The sequence below is a fragment of the Agelaius phoeniceus genome, unplaced genomic scaffold (genome assembly GCF_051311805.1).
Source record: "Agelaius phoeniceus isolate bAgePho1 unplaced genomic scaffold, bAgePho1.hap1 Scaffold_407, whole genome shotgun sequence".
NCBI classification, from domain to species: Eukaryota; Metazoa; Chordata; class Aves; order Passeriformes; family Icteridae; genus Agelaius; species Agelaius phoeniceus.
This window is the reverse complement of record NW_027509991.1, coordinates 9,555-28,223: the sequence shown is the minus strand read 5'-3', so window position 1 is coordinate 28,223 and position 18,669 is coordinate 9,555. Positions and strand designations below refer to the sequence as shown.

The following is an 18,669-nucleotide window of genomic DNA, read 5'->3' as shown; positions in this document are numbered from 1 at the left end:
CCAGGTGGAGAGTGCACGGTGGAGGCCAGGGGGCCAAGGGACAATGTCAAAGGTCTCGGGGTGGCACACAGACATTGCGGGCTGAGGAGGGGGAGGCTTGACAGATGGAGAGCTCACACTGAGGGTTAGGGGTACAAAGGACACAGGGTACCAGGTAGGGTTAGGGTACAGGTGCAGCAGCCCTCAACCCAACCCCAAGGTCACCCTAAAGAGCACCCCTAGGACCCCAGTTTTCCCCAACAGCAGCACAAGGCAGTAACCCCAATGCTGGGACATCCCCAGAACTCTCCCAGCAGCTGCAGGCAGCAACCCTAATAAAAAGGTAGCAATGATGTTTGTGGTCTAGAGAGTGACAGGTAGGAGTTGGGTGCTGAGCAGTTTTTTAGGGTTTTTTTTTAGGGTTTTTCTCATGGCTTTAAAAGGATATTTTAGGGCTTTTTTGGAGGAGTTTTCCAGGAATTTTCTGGTAACGTTTAGGATACTTTTAGGGCTTTTTCAGGGCTTGTAAAAGATTTTGTTAGGGTATTTTAAGGACTTCCTTAGTACTTTTAAGAATTGTTTGGGGGGGGATTTGGGTATTCTTGGGGTTTTTTTAGGACTATTGAGGGTATGTGGAGGACTTTTTAGGGTTAGGGTATTTTTAGGGTTTTTGAGGAAATTTTTAGGTTATTTAGGATCTTATCAGGGTATTTTAAGGATTTTGGGGTATTTTTTGAGCTCTTTTTGGACTATTTAGGGTATATTTAGGGATTTCTCAAGGTTCTTTGGGGATTTTTAGGGGTTTTTTAAAAGTAGGATATTTCCAGTGTATTCTAACAGCATTCTGAGGCTGTTTTTAGGTTTTCATGGGGTTTTTAGGACATTTTGAAGATTAGGAGGCTTTCAGGGAATTTTTAGGTTTTTTTAGGGTCTTTTCATGGCACAACACATGGAGGCTGAGGGGCAGCTTGAGGGGCACTGTGGGGGCCTGAGGGTGACAGAGGCTGGGAGCTGAGGGAGGAACAGGGAGAGGAGACAGCAGGTGACACACAGAGATGCTGAGGGTGGCAGCCCCCAGCTGGGGGCTGGGGGGCAGAGGGACCGGTTGAGGGGTAAAAGGAGAGGGCTTGAGGGCTGGCCAGTCCAGTGGAGATCAGGCGTGCACAGTACAACTGTACCACCCCTCACCCCAGCCCTAACCTCAGCCTAAGCAGCCACCCTAAAAACAGCCTTTTCCCCCAACAGCAGCACAACACAGCAACCCTAACAGCGAGACCAGACAGCAACCCTCACACAGCAGGACAATGACAGAACCCTCAGAGGACTACAGACCCACTGCAAAAAGGTAGGGACGACATCTGTGGGCTAGACAGCAAGAGGTAGAGTTTTGAGACTGAGCATGTCTTTTTGAGTTTTTTTTTCCAGGACTTTTAAAGGTATTTAGGGGATTTTGGAAGGGACTTTTCTGGGACTACTTAGGGTATTGTTGGGGCTTTTTCAAAGCCATTTTATGAGTCTTTAGCACATTTGGAAGATTACGGTCAGGGTCAGAGAAAACACCCTCCGAAAAGGCAGAGTTTTAGGACTGCAGCGGAATGCTTTAGAAAGGGGCCAGCAATGGCACCGCGGGTCGGGTCCCACGCCGCCAGTCCAAAGGTTGTAAGTTTTAGACCCCGCTAAGTTGTTGTGGTTAGGGTTAGATGCTCTCAGCTTTGGTCTGGGAGAACTTCTGCACAGAAAAACTCACCCCCCACATCTCCCGACGCCAGTTTGCAGGAGGTGCTCGGCACTGCCAGGGCAGCCCGAGTTCTCGGCGGGGGCAGCTTCGCTCCCGGAGAAATCCCGCGCCGGCCCTCTTCCCCGTAAAGCCAAACTCAGCCCCACTGCGCGTCGACGTCCGTTCGCAGGAGGCACGTGGCACTCCAAGGGCGGCAAGAGTTCTCGGCATCGGCAGCCGCGGTCCGTGAGAAATCGTTCTCTGCGGTTTTGGAGGCCGAATCGCAGTTTCGGCCACGGGCACACAGAGAGGAAAAACGGTTAATTTCCTTAGAAAGGAAAGTCTGGCAGCCCATGGTTTAAGGGGCAGACGAAGGGCTGTGCAGAGGAAGGAACTCATCACAGGACCTTTCTTCACCTCAAGCCCCACTCCAAGGTCTAGCAGCCCCCCTGTGACCAGCTGCTTTCAGAGGGTTACCCAGTCACACCTGCACAGGGAGCCGCTAGTCCAGAGGGGCTAACGGGGGCATCCCAAGGGTCCCTCCAGGAACTACGGTCGCAGCATCCAGCACGGACTAGGGAGCAGCCAGACCCACCTCGGCACGGAGCATCACTTTGAGAAAATGCCAAGGGAAGAGCCCTTTTGCCAAGGGGCAGCATCTGAGCAGGCCAGGCAGCCTGTGGGGTTCCAGGAGAGGGCTTTCAACTTTCCCCTTTTACTGTGTCAGTCCCTCCCCAGGGCCCCCAGACCCTCCACAGCACTCCCAGAAAGGAGAGAGGTTATTAGGAGAAAAAGGGTTTAGAGAAAAGGGAAAAAGCTTCCTTTTCCTTTATTTTTTGTGTTCAAACTGGGAGGGACTCTGCTTCCCCTGCCATTTTAATGGTCTCAGTTGAAAGAATCCCTGCCTTTTCTATGCTGTTAGGGGTGTTAATTGACAGGGAGTCCTCATTTTCTATTATTTTCCAGTTTAGAAAATAATAAACTGGAAAATAATAGAAAATAAGTTTAAGTAGAAGGGGAAAATATTGAAAATGTTTCTTATGGGTTTGAATTAAGGGTAGCCAGCCCCTTTTTGTTGTCCTGAGGCCTAAATTGAGGGAGAAGCCCAGCTATCTCTCCATAAGAGTTTGAACTGAGCAAAAAATCCCTCTTTTTTCATCACTGGAGAGATTTAAAGTGATGAAAACCCCTCTTTTGCCAGTACTTAAGGAGAATAAATTAAAGGGCAGAAGCTATTTATTTGCCATTGTATTAGTTTCAGTAGAGGTAACTGCCCCATTTCCTCTGTTTAAGGGGTGCACTGGAAGGAAGCTCTGCCTTTTTCAGCATTTCAAGGGTTTAAAATACATTTCAGGGCCCTTCTTTCTGTGCCGTAGGACCAAGTAGCTCAGAGCAGGGTGAGCCTGGCATGCACTTAACCCTTACACTGCCTGGGAAGCTTTTATTTTTCTTATTTTTATTTATAATGTAGATAGGCCTAATTAGAGGTCCCAAGGAGACTTAGACTATTCATATCATAAGCATTCTTCTCCACCCAGCTCAGTCACACGTGAAGTACTACCTAGTAGCCACTAAGGAATAATTATAAGTAAATTAACAGCAAATTACCCAATTTATCTAGTTATGCTGCCTAAACAGAAAGTTATATTTCTCACCAGTTTTCTGCCCTTTTACTCTAAGTAGTTGTGGCAAAAAAGAAAGTGCTGTTATTTTTCTGAAGAGTTTTCTTCTATAACAAGCCCTTTGCTCCCCTTGAATTTGAGTCAGAGGAGCCAAACAGCTGTAGCTTCTCTGAGGGCTTTTATGCCCGGTGGGATCAGCCCCCTCCCTTTTCCCGGGTGCCATGGGAACGAGAGGCGGGCACCATCAGGGGTATATTAACCCCAGCTTTTGCTAAGGGGTTTCATTCACTCACTGGGCTGTGCTGAGATAAGAGCTCTCCTCTCATTTCAGAGAAGAGACTCTTTCAGCTTATCTCAGCTTGTTTTCAGTAGGTGTTTCTGGGCATCTAAAGCAATAGAGGCTTGGAAGATACTGTGAAGAAAACAGCTTAGAATACAGGGACTATTTAAGTTCACAATTTTGGGTTTTGTGTTTAGGGGTGGTAAAGTGCATTTGTAATTTCGGGTTTTGTTCATATTTTGTTATGTATTTTTTTTTTAGGAAAAGTGCAGCTTCCAGAGGCTCCAGGTTGTGTCAACTACAACACTTTTCAGCAGATTCATCATGTCACAAGAGGGATCTGCCTAGTGTCAAAGATGATGTTTGAGATTGAGGCTTCAGGTGAGTTGAGGATTGTGACTAGGAGAGGGAGGCTGAGCAGGTATCCAGTTAGGAGTTATTGTTGGGGGGGTGGTTTTGAAGGCAGCAGGGTGAGAAAGGGTGTTTATTTGAGCCCCCACCCCAAGGCTTTTCAGAAGCCTAGCAGAGGCATTCACATGTCTTACAGCACACAAGGTCACCCACTGCACTCACAGGAATGCCATTTCACTTTGCCTTTCTCTAACCCAGGTGCCTATCATAATAATGGCCACAGCCTTGGAATCAGGATGAAGGTGGAGCCTGAAGGAGCCAGGCACACTCAGGAGAGGGCAAGTAGCTGACTTGCTGGGATTTGGCCCACATAACTCTTTACTTATACTTTGCTTTTGTTTTTCTTTATTGTAGCTGACCGAGAGGCTAACAGGCGATCACGGGGCCCTCCGAGGCAGACTCATTTCAGGCGCAACGTGGATCCACATCACCGATCATCCAAAAGATAAGTCAGGGCCACGGCCTGGAGATGGGATGATGGGAGAGTAGTGGGTTGGGAGTTCCTGGGACAGATTTAAAAATTAGCAGAGGGAAAAGCAATCTTCTCCAAGGGGCCTCTTAGGACAGCTAAAGGGAGAGGCTCCGCTTTTGATGGCAGCTTTCAGGCGGGCAGCGCAGAACAGTTCCGGTCCACGTCGTGTTGTCCAGTGTACCGTGTTACCTACTGTGTCTTTGGGGTCCCTTTTGCCTTTTCCCCTCGAGACCCTCACCACAAGCATAATGCGTCGTGTTTGTCGTCCCCCCGTTTGTCACGTTCCGTGTCACGGGTGTCCGCACACATTTGTGCCGGAGCTGCTCTGCCCTGCCGCATAGCCTGCTGCAATCGGACAAGTCCCAGGGACTTGCAGTTTGTGGGGTGTTGCTAGACTCTAGATGATATTCCTAGATAGACAGAAGATGTTTGGAGCTGTGAAGTTATCCTGCAGCCCTTTGACTTTTGTCCTCACTTTCTTTCAGACGCAGAAGCATAAAATCCAGGGCAAAATCCATCCACCCATCCCAAGTGAGGAGGTTCCCCCGAGCAGGTCAGTCACCGTTTGTCTCTGCAGGGAGAGTGTAAAGTGTGACTCTGTTACAGCACTTCTCTTTTTCTTTTTAGGAGGTAAAGCTGGACATCAGCAGTCAAGGTGAGCTGGGCAAGGTGAGCATTGAGTAGCGTACAGAAGCAGTTGTTATTGCTCCAGTCTCATTTTCTAAGCATCCGTTCCTGTTTCTGCGCTTTAGGCAATCCACTCGGAGTACGCCGAGCCCCAGTCACCAACCGGCCGACGCACCGGGTGCGCCGCTCTCCCGAGCCCTGCGGAAGAATCACGGGACTCGTCGATGAAGCCTCTGCCTCTTCTATTTAAAGGTGTCACCAGGGTAGCCTTGGGCACGGGCCGAGGAGTCAGGAGTCACGGTGAGTCGGGGAAGTAGGGAGGAGGAGCTAGGGTATGCTCAGGTTTCAGCAATGCCACATGACCTCGTCTCCTTTTAACCCAGGCTTACCCCGTGACAATGGCATCAGCCTCGGAGCGCGGCCAAAGGGTGCGGCCCCAGGAGTCGGGCATTCCTAGGAGAACGGTGAGTAGCAGAATTGTTGGGTTTTGGCCAGTGTGCCGCAGACATCATGCATTGATATTTGGATTTCTTTCATGTAGCTGACTAAGAAACAACAGGGAGTTGTTGAACAACAGTGCCAGCAGGAACTTCCCAGATGTTGAGGCTGCCTTCTTTTGCACCTGACACGGATAGGCATCCCCAGATGTCTGAGAGATAAGTAGAGGGCTACAACCCACAGAGGGGATGAAAGCGGGGCGCAGGGTAGGGACCCACCGGGAGGGGTTTTTGAGTCTTCTTTGGAGATAGGGGTGTCCATGAAGCGGACACCTTAGGCCCCATAAAAGGAAAGCCTGACTTTGGGTCCCAGCGCTGAGGCGCGCAGGGCAGAGCAGTCCCGGTGTGTATCGTGTCACTTGTCTTTTGTGTGTTATGTGTTGTTTGCATATGTCATGTCTTTTACCTTAGGCCTTGGTGGGGCCTGTCAGAAACCCTGGCATCATTGTTAGCATCTGTGATCTCTGCATTCCTTGGCCTGGCACCAATGCCATAGAACTTTTGACTCGGGAGCTCAGACAGGCATCAGACTATCTTGTCTCTTTAGAAGCATCCGGTCAGATGTCTTTTCAGGTCTTGTTCTGAGCTGTATGGACAGCTATACCCCACCAGGATCCATTAAGGCGGACTAGGACTCGAAAGAACATGAGGGCAGGTAGAGGCTTCTGGCTGTATCATTCTTGGGCATCCATCTTTGCAGTTCTTGGAATAAATCATTCAGTTAGCATCTTCTTCCTCCAGGTTTCTCTGAGCCTCATCAGCTCACCATCGGTCTCCCCTTGCTCATCTCCTTTTGCATCTTCTCAGTCCTCGCAGCCATTTTCCTTGCCAGGAGATTTCTGTCCGTGTCGTGTTCCCGTCGTTTGTCACGTCCCGTCCCGTGTCACGGGTGTCTGCACACATTTGTGCCGGAGCTGCTCTGCCCTGCCACATAGCCTGGTGCAATAGGAGAAGTCCCGGGGACTTGAAGTTTGTAATGCGGGGTGTAGTTGGACCCTAGATGGACACAAGATATCTGGAGCTTTTAAGTTATCCTGCAACAGTTTGACTCTTGTCCTAACTTTTTTTTCAGATTCAGATGGATTAAATCTGTGCCAGAGGGCCCCATCCCAGGTGAGTGGTTTCCCCCGAGCAGGTGAGGCACCATTTGTCTCTGCAGCAGAAGTGTATGTGGTGACTCTGTTACAGCTCTGTTCTTTGTCTTTCTTTTTAGGAACTAAGTCTGGATACCAGCAGTCAAGGTGAGCAGTGGAGAGAAGTAGCTGTTATTGCTCCAGTCTCAGTTTCTGGTGCTGCTCTAAGCTTCCATTCTCTTTTTTGTACTTTAGGCAATCCACTCGGAGCCTGTCAAGCCCTCGTCACCAGCCGGCCGATGCACCGGGTTCCCTGCACGTGTGAGCCCTGTGGATGCATTACAGGACCTGGCGATGAAACCCTGAACTCTTCTATTTAAAGGTGCCATCCAGGTGGCCTTCAGCAGCTGCTGAGGAGTTGCGGTGAGTAGGGGAAGTAGGGAGGAGGAGCCAGGTTCCACTCAGGTTTCAGCCATGCCAAATCACCTCCTCTCCTCTTAACTCAGGCACCCCCTGTGACGACAGCCTCGGTCTCCGAGCATGCCCGAAGCGTGTGGCCCGAGCAGCTGAGCATTCTTAGGGGAAGGGTGAGTAGCACACTTGTGGGGTTTTGGCCAATGGGCTGCCAAGATCGGGCATTGATGTTTGGTTTTCTTTAATACAGCTGTCTAAGAGACACCAGCCCGGTGCCAGCAGGACCTTCCCAGCTGACGAAGTGGCCTTTCTTCGCACCGGAGACCGGCATCCTCAGATGTCCGAGAGATAAGTAGAGGGCCACGACCCACAGAGGGGATGAAAGCCGGGTGCTGGTTTGGGAATTACTGGGAGGGGTTTTTGAGTCTGCTTTGGAGGTGGGGGGTGTCTATGAAGCGGCCCCTTAGGCTCCATAAAAGGAAAGCCTGACTTTTGATCACAGTGCTGATGTGCGCAGGGCAGAGCAGTCCCGGTGTGTATCGTGTCACTTGTCTTTTGTGTATTATGTGTTGTTTGCATATGTCATGTCTTTTACCTTAGGCCTTGGTGGGGCCTGTCAGAAACCCTGGCATCATTGTTAGCATCTGTGATCTCTGCATTCCTTGGCCTGGCACCCATGCCATAGAACTTTTGACTCGGGAGCTCAGACAGGCATCAGACTATCTTGTCTCTTTAGAAGCATCCGGTCAGATGTCTTTTCAGGTCTTGTTCTGAGCTGTATGGACAGCTATACCCCACCAGGATCCATTAAGGCAGACTTGGACTTGAAAGAATGTGAGGGCAGGTAGAGGCTTCTGACCGTAGGATTCTTGGGCATCCATTTTTTCAGTTCTTGGAATAAATCATTCAGTTAGCATCTTCTTCCTTCAGTGTTTTCTGAGCCTCGTCAGCTTGCCATCGGTCTCACCTCGGTCATCTCATTTGGCATCTTCTCAGTCCTTGCAGTCATCCTTCTTGCCTAGAGATTTGTCTGTTGTGTGCCCATTGTTTGTCGTGTCCTGTCTGTCCCGTGTCACAGGTGTCAGCACACACATTTGTGCCGGAGCTGCTCTGCCCTGCCACATAGCCTGGTGTAATAGGAGAAGCCCCGGCGAGTTGAAGGTTGTAATGTGGGCTGTACTTGGACTCTAGATGCTATTCCTATATTGACCTAAGGTGTTTGCAGCTTTTGAGGTATCCTGCAGGTGTTTGACATATGTTCTAACTTTCTTTCAGGTGCAGATGCATTGCATCCATGGCAGAGCCCCCCATCCTGGGTGTGGGGGTTCCCACAAGCAGGTCAGTCACCATTTGTCTGTGCAGGGGGAGTGTCAAGTGTGACCCTATTACAGCGCTGTTTTTTGTCTTTATTTTTAGGAAGTATAGCTGGATCCCAGCAGTCAAGTTCAAGAGAGCAAGGTGAGCAGTAGCCTTTCTTGTTGCTGAGGTCTGAATTCTACGGGGGCAAGTCTAAGTCTCCATTCTCGTTTTTGTGCCTTAGGCAATCCACTCAGAGCACGCCAAGCTCCCATCCCCAACTGGCAGACGGACTGAATTTTCCACCCTGATGAGCCCTGTCTTCTGGGTAGCAGTCAGGAACCACCGAGGAGTTGCGGTGAGTCAGGGAAGTAGGGAGGAGGACCGAGGGTCCAGTCAGTTTTCAGCAATGCCACATCACCTCCTGTCTTTTTAACCCAGGCGTACCCCACGACGACGGTGTCGGCCTCCGAGCGTGCCCAAAGCGTGTGACCGGAGGAGCCGGGCCTTCTTGGGAGAAGGGTGAGTAGCAGACTTGTGGGGTTTTGGCCGATGGGCTGCCAAGATCGGGCACTGATGTTTGGTTTTCTTTAATATAGCTGTCTAAGAGACAACCAGCCCAGTGCCAGCAGGACCTTCCCAGCCGGCCTTTCTTCGCACCTGACATGGACCGGCATCCTCAGATGTCCGAGAGATAAGTAGAGGGCTCCGACCCAGAGGGGATGAAAGCAAGGTGCTGGGTTGGGACTCCTGGGATCGGGGAGGGGAGGTCTTGAGTTGGCTCTGGAGATGAGGGTAGCCAAGAAGTGGCCCCTTAGGCCCCCTAAAAGCAAAGTCTCACTTTGGATCACAGTGCTGAGGTGCACAGGGCAGAGCAGTCCCGGTGTGTATTGTGTCACTTGTCTACCGTGCATTATGTCTTGTTTGGGTGTCTCATGCCTTTTATCTTAGCCCTTTGAGGGGCCTATCAGAAACCTCGGCAGTATTCTTAGCAGCCACAATCTCCACATTTCTTTGGCCTGGCACCCAGGCCATAAAACTTTTGACTCGGGAGCTCAGACAGGCATCAGAATTGCAACTCTTTGTAAGCATCCAGTCAGATGTCTTTTCAGGTCTTGTTCTGAGCTGTATGGACAGCTGCACCCTGCAAGGTTCTATTATGGTGGATTAGGACTTGTAAGAATGTGAGGGCAGGTAGAGGCTTCTGACCGTAGGGCTCCTGTGCATTCATCTTTGCAGTTCTTGGACTAAAACATTCAGTTTAGCATCTTCCTTCTCCAGGGCACTCTGAGCCTTATCAGCTCGCCATCGGTCTGTCTTACCTCGGTCATCTCATTTGGCATCTTCTCAGTCCTCGCAGTCATCCTTCTTGCCTAGAGATTTCTGTTCGTGTCTTGTGCCCATTGTTTGTCGTGTCCCGTCTGTCCCGTGTCACAGGTGTCAGCACACACATTTGTGCTGGAGCTGCTCTGCCCTGCCGCATAGCCTGGTGTAATAGGAGAAGCCCCGGCGAGTTGAAGGTTGTAATGTGGGCTGTACTTGGACTCTAGATGCTATTCCTAGGTTGACATAAGGTGTTTGCAGCTTTTGAGTTATTGTGCATGTGTTTGACATATGTTCTACCTTTCTTTCAGGTGCAGATGAATTACATCTGTGGCAGAGGGTTATGGTTACGAGGTGCCAGGCCTTCTTAGGAGAACGGTGAGTAGCAGACTTGTGGGGTTTTGGCCGATGTGGTGCCAAGGTCAGGCGTGGATGTTTGGTTTTCTTTAATATAGCTGTCTAAGAGACAACAGCCCGGTGACAGCACAACTTCCCAGCCGGCGAGGCGGCCTTTCTTCGCACCCGACATGGACCGGCATCCCCAGATGTCCGAGAGATAAGTAGAGGGCCACGACCCACAGAGGGGATGAAAGCGAGGTGCTGGGTTGGCACTCCTGGGATGGGGGAGGTTTTGAGTTGGCTCTGGAGACGAGGGTAGCCAAGAAGTGGCCCCTTAGGCCCCCTAAAAGCAAAATCTCACTTTTGATTACCGTGCTGAGGTGAGCAGGGCAGAGCAGTCCCGGTGTGTATTTTGTCACTTGTCTGTTGTGCATTATGTCTTGTTTAGCTGTCTCATGTCTTTTATCTTAGCCCTTTGAGGGGCCTATCAGAAACCTTGGCACCAGTCTTAGCATCTGTGCTCTCAGCGTTCCTTGGCCTGGCACCCATGCCATAGAACTTTTGACTCGGGAGCTCAGACTCTCATCTCTTTTTATAAGCATCCAGTCAGCTGTTTTCTCAGGTCTTGTTCTGAGCTGTATGGACAGCTATACCCCGCCAGGATCCATTATGGCGGACTAGGACTTGTAAGAATGTGAGGGCAGGTAGAGGCTTCTGGCTGTAGGATTCTTGGGCATCCATCTTTGCAGTTCTTGGAATAAATCATTCAGTTAGCATCTTTTTCCTCCCGGGTTCTCTGAGCCTCATCAGCCCACCATCAGTTTCACCTCGGTCATCTCATTTTGCATTCTCTCAGTCCTCACAGCCATTTTCCTTGCCAGGAGATTTCTGTCCGTGTCGCGTCCCCGTCGTCTGTCACGTCCCGTCCCGTGTCACGGGTGTCAGCACACACATTTGTGCCGGAGCTGCGCTGCCCTGCCGCGTAGCCCGGTGCAATAGGAGAAGTCCTGGGGACTTGAAGTTTGTAATGTGGGGTGTAGTTGGACTCTAGATGGGATTTGTAAATGGACAAGATATCTGGAGCTCTTAAGTTATCCTGCAACAGTTTGACTCTTGTCCTAACCTTTTTTCAGATTCAGATGGATTAAATCCGTGCCAGAGGGCCCCATCCCGGGTGAGGGGATTCCCCCGAGCAGGTGAGGCACTACTTGTTTCTGTAGAGGAAGCATAATTGGTGGCTGTTACAGCATTGTTCTTTGTCTCTCTTTTTAGGAAGTTAAAGCTGAGAGCAGCAGTCAAGGCCAAGTGGGTGAGGTGAGCATTGACTAGCGTACAGAAGCAATTGTTATTGCTGAGGTCTCAGTTTCTGGTGCAGCTTTAAGCTTCTCTTTTTTTTTTTTATTTTAGGTGGTCCGCTTGCAATCTATCCTAGCTGAGCATATCCGTGCCAGGTGGGTGCGAGCTTAAGGTATTGGTGTGGCATATTTGTCAGATTTGGGAGGTTGTGTTTTCACAGTATCTCAGCATGCTTTTCTGCTTTGTTACTTTGCAGGTGCTGTTGCTGCCCTAGGCACGCCAAGGAACAGAGGAGGGCAGGTGAGTCGGCGTTTAGGCAGGCTGACTCACAGGTGAATGTTATGCAGCAGCATGCTAAGCATGTACCTTTTCTCTTTGCAGGTATCTTCTGGCCAGCCTCTGGAGTCAAATCAAGATTTGAGGTGAGCTGGGGCAGTGGTGCGGAGGAGTCCCAGGGATTACTGTTGTTGAGGGCAATAGTCACCTTTTCTGTTTTGTCTTAGGTACCCTGAGGAGGCTCTTACCCAAAGCTTAGAAACGGCAACACCGAAGCACACGTGGAGAACATATCAACGTCCACGTGCGACCGAGGATGGATTTTGTCCGCTCCTCTTCCAAAAGCTAAGTGTTGGGGCCAGCGGTTGGGAGAAGGGGAAAAACCTTTACTATCACAGGGGGCAATTTCACGTCAGCTTAGCGGAGAGGTCTGTAGCGGGACAGGCTCTCTGGAAGTAAAGGGAGAGGGTTTCTCCTCAGCCTCACCAGAGCCTTTGACGGGCAGGGCAGTTCCAACCCATCTCCACATTCTCGGGAACTTTGCGTCGTCCGCCTTCCTCGACTCGACGTCGTCACGGATCTTTCCCCCGAGGAGCTCGCCTTCAGGTCTGGAGCTACAGCCACGGTCACCCGGCAGTCGGCTTCCTTCTCTAGGCTCGCCGAGCCTCTCGAGCATCCTCTTAACTGCTTCGGCACTAACTTCTTTTAATGAGTTACGTTTCATCATCACGTGCCATCATCATAGGGCTTTCTTTCCTTTGGTATCATCGGCCTCTGGCTCATCTTGCGCTATGAATCTTGGGTCCATAAGTTGAAAGTGCTAGGCAGTTTACTCGTGTCTCTGTTATGCCATCCGTGTCTATGTTGTGTCGTCCGTGTTATGTAGTCTGTGTCTATTGTCTTCCGTGTCATAGGCCTTTCTTACATCTCGATGCTTTACAGGCACTATCTTGTGCCATATAGGCAGTATTTTCCTCACATTCCTTCCCAGATATAGCTTATTCTGGCATCTTTACATTTTTACTCTTTGAGACAGGAAAGGATTACAAGATTTTCTCATCCATCTTCCTTCTCGCTACCAGTTTTGGTAGTGCTTTTTTTTCCATGCCATTATCTTGGACTTCTAGAGGGAGCGTCTTACACCCTCCTCAAGTGACTGCAGTTGTTCTGTAGGTTCCATCTTCTCAAAGGGTATGGGGCCCAACAATTAATCTTCCACAGAGTTATCTCAAGTCTTGGCTTATATTGCGTGTACCTATGTTGGCTTGTATTGTGTGTACCTATATTGCATGTACCTTTGTTGGCTTATATTGTATAGGCTTATATTGTATATACTTATATTGTGTGTACCTGTGTTGGCTTGTATTGTGTGTACCTATATTGCATGTACCTTTGTTGGCTTATATTGTATAGGCTTATATTGTATATACTTATATTGTGTGTACCTGGGTTGGCTTGTATTGTGTGTACCTGTATTGCATGTACCTTTGTTGGCTTATATTGTATAGGCTTATATTGTATATACTTATATTGCGTGTACCTGTGTTGGCTTGTATTGTGTGTACCTGTATTGCATGTACCTTTGTTGGCTTATATTGTATAGGCTTATATTGTATATACTTGTATTGCGTGTACCTGTGTCGGCTTGTATTGTGTGTACCTGTATTGCATGTACCTTTGTTGGCTTATATTGTATAGGCTTATATTGTATATACTTGTATTGCGTGTACCTGTGTCGGCTTGTATTGTGTCTACTTACACTGTATGTACACTTGCACTGTATGCATTTGCTTATATTGTATGTACTTATAATATACCACTTATGATTGGAGCTGCCCTGCCCTGGCATGTAGTCATAGTTAGGTAGAACAGTTGTAAAAACTTTACTGTTCATCTGTCTTTTATGGGATTTTGGGTCGAAAATTTATTGGTCCAGAGTGGGGAAAATTCCTAGCTGTCAGCCACAAGTTGACGAATTCCTGTTGTCTCACAGGTCCTCGAGGCTACCGATTTCCCCAGAATCTACCATTTGACGTCAAGGAGCAGCAGCCAGAAGACGCGTCGAAGCATGTTCTTCAGCGTCTCGAGTAAGGGCCATAGCGAGCCTGTAAGCAGGAAGAGCGTGTGAGTGTGTGTGAGAGCACATGACTGTGTGTGTCTGTGTCCACTCGTCTCTGTGTGTGTGAGCACATGCTGACTAGTTTTAACCTTGTGTATGTGACTTTTGCTTTTCAGGTTTTGTAATTCATTTTTAAATTTAGAATAAAAAATCCCCAGCCGGGGGGGTTTTTTTTTTTTTCCTCCCGGCTGGGTTTTTTTTTTCCTCGGTCCCGGTCGGTCTGAGAGGCGACGTTCGTCGCCAAAGTTTGGGCACGGACCATCCAGGGACCGGGGTTTTTGTCAGGCAGGAGGATTTTTTTGGAGGCTCCCGGGACCCACATTCCCGAGGAGCGGCTCAAATGCGTGCCGGGGGTTAGCAGAGAGGTTGAGGTGTGAGCGAGGGTGGGTTTGTGTGTAAGCTGAAGGAGGTGTGTATGTGTGTGTTGAAGGGTTGTAACCTTATATGACTTTTGCTTTTCAGGTTTTTCAAATCATTTTTAAATTTAGAATAAAAAATCCCCAGCCGGGGGGTTTTTTTTTTTTTCCCCCCGGCTGGGTTTTTTTTTCCCGGGTCCCGGTCGGTCTGCGAGGCAACATTCATCACCAAAGTTTGGGCGCAGACCGTCCAGGGACCGGGGTTTTCGTCAGGCAGGAGGATTTTTTTGGAGGCTCCCGGGAACCACGTTCCCGAGGAGCGGCACAAATGCGTGCCGGGGGTTAGCAGACCAGTTGAGGTGTGAGTCAGCGTGGGTTTGTGTGTAAGCTGAAGGAAGTGTGTGTGTGTTGAAGGGTTCTAGGGTTGTAACCTTGTATGACTTTTGCTTTTCAGGTTTTTCAAATCATTTTTAAATTTAGAATAAAAAATCCCCAGCTGGGGTTTTTTTTTTTCCCCCCGGCTGGGTTTTTTTTTCCCGGGTCCCGGTCAGTCTGCGAGGCAATGTTCATCGCAAAAGTTTGGGCGTGGACTGTCCAGGGACCGGGGTTTTCGTCAGGCAGGAGGATTTTTTTGGAGGCTCCCGGGACCCACGTTCCCGAGGAGCGGCTCAAATGAGTGCCGGGGGTTAGCAGAGAGGTTGAGGTGTGAGCGAGGGTGGGTTTGTGTGTAAGCTGAAGGAGGTGTGTGTGTGTGTATGTGTGTGTTGAAGGGTTGTAACCTTATATGACTTTTGCTTTTCAGGTTTTTCAAATCATTTTTAAATTTAGAATAAAAAATCCCCAGCCGGGGGGTTTTTTTTTTTTTCCCCCCGGCTGGGTTTTTTTTTCCTGGGTCCCGGTCGGTCTGCGAGGCAACATTCATCACCAAAGTTTGGGCGCAGACCGTCCAGGGACCGGGGTTTTCGTCAGGCAGGAGGATTTTTTGGAGGCACCTGGGAACTGCGTTCCTGAGGACCAATGATTGCTGGGGCGTAATTTAGCAGTTGTGATGGCAGTGATGGTGAGTTTGTGTGTAAGCTGAAGGGGGTGTTAATGGTAGATGAGTGTTGTTTTCTGTGTGCTTTTGTTGTTTTGGGTTTCCTGTAACAATAAATCAACATCTAATGAAAATAGAAAAAGGTTATTGCTTTGTGTTATTATGTGTATTGCTCTGTATTGCATTTGCCTTACCTGCTGCATTTTGCTGTGCTGCTCTGTATTGCTGCTCTGTATTGCTGCTCTGTATTGCTGCTCTGTATTGCTGCTCTGTATTGCATTTGCATTAACTGCTTCATTTTGCTGTATTGCTCTATATGTAAATTAGACTTTTAGCAGTGTGTCTATGCATTGTGTCTGCACTTGCATTTGTATACACTGTTTCCATCTATTTTGCTGATGTATAAATAAAAGCATTCTTTCAATAAAGTTGTCACCCTTAATAAAGATACCCCCTGCCCTTCCTTTCCCCACCGTGGCTCCTGTCTTTTTTTGGTGTGGTTTTGTCATTTCTTTCCACTGTATTTCTTCCTTTTGCTCCTCACTTTACTGTTCTATTTCTAACTTAACTTCCATCTATCTCTAACCCTTTGTTTCTGTTTTCTTTATCACTGTCAATCTCAGTCTTCTTGCTTCTTTTTCTCTCTGTGTTCTCCTTTTCCTTGGTTTGTGTTTTTTTTGCTCTTAGTCTTTTCCTTTTTCACCCCACTCCTAAGTTTTCACTTTAATCCTAACCACTTTCCTTTCCCTCTAACTCCTGTCCTTCTTCAGTTCTCCCACCCTCCTTTTCCTGTCTCACTCTGTCTTTCTGTTTTATTTTCTTCTCTGTCTTTTCCTCTCTGTCTCCTCTCCATCTCTGTCTTCTCCCTCTGTCTCTGTTCTCTCCTCATCTCTTCTTTCTCTGTCTTTGTCCCTGTTCTCTCCTCTTCTCTCTCTGTCTTTTCTCCTCTCCCTCTATTTTTTCCAACTCTTTGCTTCTCTCTCTTTTCTCTTTGTTTTTCTCTCTCTCTCCCCCTCTCTCTCTCTCTCTCTCTCTTTCCTTCTCTCTCTCTCTCTCTCTCTCTCTCTCTCTCTCTCTCTCTCTCTCTCTCTCTTTCGTTGTCTTTCTAACTTTGTTTTCCTTTCTAGCTTTAGTTTAAAAAAGCAGCAGTAGAAACTTTCAGGCTCCCTGGGAGTAAAAAAAAAAAAAAAAAAAATTTAAAAAACAAACCATTTACTCCCCGGGAGCCTGAAATTTCCTACTGCTGCACCGGACATATAGTTTTTCTTCTTTTTACTATATACAGTATATAGGGATCCCACCTGCCAGCACTCAGTAGTCCCCACCCACATACACACCCCTCCCATGCTGACCCCACCCCTACATCCCACACACCCCACCCCCCTCACCAGACCCACCCCCTGCAAGCCAGCACCCCACCCCATGCCATTTACATATAGACCATGCAGTCACAGCGCCACCTGCCGTTTACTCGCGAGTACTGCAGTCACAGCGCCACCTGGTGCTTGCCGGCCGGTACTACATGCACAGCGCCCCCTGCTGCTTGCCGGCCGGTACTGCATGCACAGCGCCCCCTGCTGCTTGCCGGCCGGTACTGCATGCACAGCGCCCCCTGCTGCTCGCCGGCCGGTACTGCACGCACAGCGCCACCTGCTGCCTGCACCCCAGTACTGCAACCACAGCGCCCCCTGCCGTCTGCCGCGGGGCACTGCACCCGCGGCACGCCCCCGATGACGTCACCGGCGCGACACACGCCAGAAAGGACCCCGGTGCGCAGGCATCCCCAGCAATCGCCTGCCCGAAACGACGCCCCCCACCCCGCGCGCCCCAGACCCCCGCGCACGTCGCCACCAGCCCCACGCGAACCGGAACGCCATTCCGACCCCCGCCAACCCGCAAAAAGCACGCAAAACCCGCCCAAAACCCCAAAAAAAAATCCCGGTCCCAGCGGCCGCCATTTTGCCGCAAATGACGTCACCCGCCCCGCCGCCATCTTGCCCCCCTGAACCACGTGACCCCCTGCGGCCGCCATCTTGCCCCCCCCGCACCACGTGACCCCCCGCAACCGCCATTTTGCCGCCGTAAATGACGTCACAGAGCACCGGCCGCCATCTTGTCTCCCGGGTCACGTGATCGCCGGCGGCCGCCATCTTGGCTGCCGTACCACGTGACCCGCTGGGCGCCGCCATGTTGTACGACACCACGTGACCCTCTGGGCGCCGCCATCTTGGATGACATCACAGAGCCGCCATCTTGCCTCCCGGTCACGTGACCGCCGCCATCTTGGTTCCCGGTCACGTGACCGCCGCCATCTTGGTTCCCGGTCACATGACTCCATGGGCGCCGCCATCTTGATGACATCACAGGCTCCGCCATCTTGGTCCCCCATCACGTGACCGCCTGGCCGCCGCCATCTTGTTGCCATAAATGACATCACCCCGCACGGCCGCCATTTTGCCGTAAATGACGTCACGGGCCGCCATCTTGCCGTAAATGACGTCACAGAGCACTCACCGTCATCCCAGCTGTCGAGTCACGTGACTCCCGCCCGCCGCCATGTTGGTCACCAGTCACGTGACCCCATGGGGGTCGCCATCTTGGTTCCGTACCACGTGACCATATGGGGGCCGCCATCTTGATGAGTCATCATGACGTCACACCGGGTTAGGGTTAGGGTTAGGGTTAGGGTTTAGGGTTAGGGTTTAGGGTTAGGGTTAGGGTTAGGGTTAGGGTTAGGGTTAGGGTTAGGGTTAGGGTTAGGGTTAGGGTTAGGGTTAGGGTTAGGGTTAGGGTTAGGGTTAGGGTTAGGGTTAGGGTTAGGGTTAGGGTTAGGGTTAGGGTTAGGGTTAGGGTTAGGGTTAGGGTTAGGGTTAGGGTTAGGGTTAGGGTTAGGGTTAGGGTTAGGGTTAGGGTTAGGGTTAGGGTTAGGGTTAGGGTTAGGGTTAGGGTTAGGGTTAGGGTTAGGGTTAGGGTTAGGGTTAGGGTTAGGGTTAGGGTTAGGGTTAGGGTTAGGGTTAGGGTTAGGGTTAGGGTTAGGGTTAGGGTTAGGGTTAGGGTTAGGGTTAGGGTTAGGGTTAGGGTTAGGGTTAGGGTTAGGGTTAGGGTTAGGGTTAGGGTTAGGGTTAGGGTTAGGGTTAGGGTTAGGGTTAGGGTTAGGGTTAGGGTTAGGGTTAGGGTTAGGGTTAGGGTTAGGGTTAGGGTTAGGGTTAGGGTTAGGGTTAGGGTTAGGGTTAGGGTTAGGGTTAGGGTTAGGGTTAGGGTTAGGGTTAGGGTTAGGGTTAGGGTTAGGGTTAGGGTTAGGGTTAGGGTTAGGGTTAGGGTTAGGGTTAGGGTTAGGGTTAGGGTTAGGGTTAGGGTTAGGGTTAGGGTTAGGGTTAGGGTTAGGGTTAGGGTTAGGGTTAGGGTTAGGGTTAGGGTTAGGGTTAGGGTTAGGGTTAGGGTTAGGGTTAGGGTTAGGGTTAGGGTTAGGGTTAGGGTTAGGGTTAGGGTTAGGGTTAGGGTTAGGGTTAGGGTTAGGGTTAGGGTTAGGGTTAGGG

General features: G+C 50.0%; 1 long non-coding RNA gene across 1 annotated transcript; it reads left to right on the top strand.

Annotated features, from left to right (window-relative positions):
* The first annotated feature begins 9,082 nt into the window (after positions 1-9,082).
* On the top strand, positions 9,083-14,542 carry LOC143693216 (uncharacterized). Its single transcript, XR_013180730.1, has 8 exons — positions 9,083-10,089; positions 10,167-11,246; positions 11,323-11,364; positions 11,458-11,501; positions 11,603-11,646; positions 11,728-11,768; positions 11,850-12,334; positions 13,616-14,542. It is a non-coding gene; the product is annotated as an uncharacterized LOC143693216 (long non-coding RNA).
* The last annotated feature ends 4,127 nt before the right edge of the window (positions 14,543-18,669 follow it).